Raw genomic sequence first — 3,717 nt, forward strand, 5'->3', positions numbered from 1 at the left:
CGGCTTAGCCCCCGAGCCTCCATAATAGGCTAACCCCCACCATGCAGGCGGGAGCCAGACAGCCCTCCGCCCAGCACTGCTGTGACCCGGGGCCCCAGGCAGCACGGCCCCTGTCCGAAGTTTCTGGGAACAGGAGGCTGTGCATCCCCTGAGAGTTTCGAGGGGTGGGGGACGGGCCCCTCACCGCATGTTCCCCAGGAAAGGCGCAGGGTACCGGCACCCAGAGGCTCTGCGGCTCCTGGCTGTGACGGGGAGGTCCCTGCTTCGAGGCGGCTGCAGTGCCTGGCACAGAGCAGATGCTCAGTGGTGGGCTCTCTCCCTCCCTGCCCCTCCCCTCTCGAGTGCCCCCCATGCCAGCATCCTTTCTTCCAAGAGCTGACTTGCCTCTCGGAGATTTTAATCAACCAACCGCAAATATTCATTCAGCACTTCCCAGCAGAAGGGAGCCCCGTAGGGCAGGGGCCTTGGAGATCCCTGTCCGCGGCTGTGTCTCCCGCCTGAGCAGGGCCTGGCACGTAGTAGGTGCTCACTGAAGACCTGAGGATCGTGTGGTTGGCAGTCAGGTCCTGAGATAGAGGTTGACTGCTCTCACGGAGTCTGTACTGTTGCTGCCTTCAGAAACCGCCCACAGGGTCTTGGGGGGATCACTGGGCCCCCAAATGTGGGGTGGAGGTCTTAGAGCCTGCCCTTCCAGCCGCGCTGGGCTCTGGCCAAGCCTGGTGTAACCCTGGGATGAGTCAGGGCCGTCCGCTGCCACTCGAGCCCCCATCCTTGCCCGTTCCCAAGCCCCTGCTCCCCGCTCCCCTCCGCAGTGCCTGGGGGGGGTGGGTGGCAGGGAGAATTCAGACCCAAGTTCGCTGTGCAGGGACCTCTCGGGGGCTCTCGCCTGCATCATGGAAATAAAAATGATGAAAACCTGCCGCTGAGTTCTGGGCGGCAGTAAATTACTTAACACCTGAAACAGGTTGAAATGTGGCCACGGTGGCTTTTAATAAGCCCGTCTCCGATGCAGCCGCTTCCGCGAGGAGCGGCCGGGTCCCTTCTCCAGGCATAATTTCATCGCCTCCCAGGCTTGGCAGCGGCGCAAATAAGATTTCACTTCCCTTGTAAATCTCCGCGGGGGAGCGAGGATCGTCTCTGTGCTGTCAGTTAGCGGCCCAGAGAGCCTGTTCACGGAGCCGCTGGAGGAGGGGGTCCCTCTGAGGCGCCCCCGGGGGGGAAAAAAAAAGGAGGCAGGTGCTGGCAGGAGGACCAGGGTGTGGAGGGGCAGGGAGGCGCCAGCGTGTGGCGCGGAGACACTTTGTGGGGGCGCCTGCACATGGATGAGCCAGACCTCCCGAGGCAGCATTTCGGGGTGGCTGGGTGACCCTGGAAGCTTCTGGTGCCTCCCAGGCCGGGTGCTGGGAACAGACCACAGAACTTGGGTGTGGGGGTGGTTGGGGTGTTAGACTCTCCCTGGGTTTGGGCACCTCCCCTCTGGGATGCGTGGTGAGGCCAGAGACCCTTCCTGGGAAGTGGAGGCAGGAGGCAGGAGGCAGGAAGCTTCTAGAGCCTGGTCGTAGCAGGTGAGAGGAGGCTCCAGGTACAGGGGTAGTGGCCACTACTCTTTCTCCACTTGAACTGGAACTTTTAGTCCCGAGTCGGACCAAACAAGCAGAGTTGGATTCAAGAAGCAGGGGTCCTGGGGTGCCCCTTGACCGCAGGGTGTCACCCCACACCTGCGGGCACCTCTGCCGTGCAGGTCCTGCGGTCTCTTTGGGAAGAAAGGGCTGGAAGCTGCATGGCTGGTGTGCGGCAGGGCAGGGGCTGCTGCACGGGGGGGGGGCAGGGGGGTCCAGGTTTGCGAGGAGACCACCCGTGCCCTGAGGCCCACATGGTAGGGAGACAGGGCGCTTCAGGGTTAGCTGGTCCCTTCCACCTCCCAGAACTCGTGCCCCCAGAGGGCCCGGCCCGCTCTGCTTGCTCCCTGGTTGCTGGGGGCCGGGCACCACTGCCTCTCAGAACACCGACGCCTCTTCGGAAAGGTTCCGTTATGTTGGGGGGGTCTTCTTTCCGCTGCCCTGAAACGTAGATCCTGGAGACACCCAGGGGGCCCGAGAGTCCCTCCTCAGGGCCCACGCTGGTCTGGGCATCCAGCTCCCACAGGGAACTTACTAAAACCTAGATGCCCGCCGTTCACGCCCGGGATCCTCTCCGTAGGCTCCAGAGAGCAGACCTCGGTGTGGGCGGGCTTTAGGGAGTAGGCCCCAGGCTGCCAGGACGCCTCTGCCGTGCTAGACCTGGGGGCACTTGGTTGTGCTGTCCCAGGGTCTGCGGAGACACCCGGGCTCCTTGTACAAATGCCCCCAGCTCAGCGCCTGTCGGGGCTCAGGGATGCTGCCTAAGCCCCAGGCGTGTGGCAAGGATCGGGGCTGGCACTTCGCGGACGAGCAGAGGGAACCTCCGCTCACAGGCCGTCGCGGTGGCCCGGCACACGCTAGCAGGCTTGGCGCTATCATGATAGTAGAAGTGAGAGCGATGACCCTTACCGTGCACACTCTACAGAGGTGGAAACTGAGGCACAAGGAGTGAGTGCTGGGCCCGTGGGTCTCACCCAGTTCGGAGGGACGCCAGGGGGCTCCAAGGCCTGGTCTGAGGAGCCCTCCAGGACCGCAATAGCTCTAATCCGGTGGTTCCCAGGTGCCCGTGACCGCGGACCCTCCCTGGTGGAACCTCCATTAGCGCTAGAGCCGTGGTTCTCAACCACTTTCACAGGGGTCGCCTGAGACCATCGGAAAACACATATATAATTGCATGTTGTTCTTGTGATTAATCACTATGCTTTCATTATGTTCAATTTGTAACAGTGAAATTGGGGGTCACCACGGCATGAGGAACCGTATTAAAGGGTCGCGGCATTAGGAAGGTTGAGAACTGCTGCTCTAGAGGAACACAGTTGGGGAACCCAGCCTTCCTGCCCGGCTTGAAGAGAACCTTGGGGACCCCCTGGTTTGTGCACGGCTGCCAGTGTGTGGAGGGTGAGGTGAGCTGGCCGCCCCCACCCCTACACCCGCTGCCCTCCTGCGCCCCACTGTGCGCTGGCCCTGGGCGCTCACCTCCTGTGCTGCTCTTTGGCCTGGTCCCTTTGGCTGGCTCTTGCCCTGAGTGGGTGGAAGGATGAGAGAAGGTGGGGGGGAGGGTCGCTCGTGGGATCAGAGCCTGCCGCGCCACCCAGGAGGGCCACATGCCACCGACAGACATTGAGAGAGAACCTCGCGTCCTTGGAATAGAAGGAGAAACTCATTAACCCGCATCCAGACGTGAAATCTGATCTGAGGCGGAAGTAATGACTTATGTTAATTTAGCAGAAGCTGCTGCCGTTCTCATGGAGAGTTATTCTTTCCTGATGTGAGATCTCAGATAAGGCCTAAAGGTTGTGAGAGTGGGGGTGTATTTAGAGGCCTGCATCTGGGCAGGGGGTGCCCAGGAAGTGTTCTCCCGGTGGCGGAGGAAAAGCCTGTCTGATCCCAGCCTCATCTGAATGCCCACAGGGTGCCAGCGCCTCATCTGGGATGACCCACAGCTCCTAGTACTGTGTCTCCACGTGGAGACCCTCTCGGAGTTTGCCTTTAGTGGGAGGTCTCCTTCCTGAGGGCCTGTGGGATGGGGTCAGAGGTCCCTCTCATCTTGGGGCAGAGTCATTCTGGTTCCGATGGTGCCCCAACCCAGAGTCTCTAT

General features: G+C 61.5%; 1 protein-coding gene across 6 annotated transcripts in view; it reads left to right on the forward strand.

The window, feature by feature from the left end:
• MACROD1 (MACRO domain containing 1) overlaps nt 1-3,717 on the forward strand; it is a 185,577-nt gene that overhangs the window by 29,285 nt on the left and 152,575 nt on the right. The window lies entirely within an intron of this gene.

This window comes from Myotis davidii, unplaced genomic scaffold, assembly GCF_000327345.1.
Source record: "Myotis davidii unplaced genomic scaffold, ASM32734v1 scaffold425, whole genome shotgun sequence".
Taxonomy (NCBI): domain Eukaryota; kingdom Metazoa; phylum Chordata; class Mammalia; order Chiroptera; family Vespertilionidae; genus Myotis; species Myotis davidii.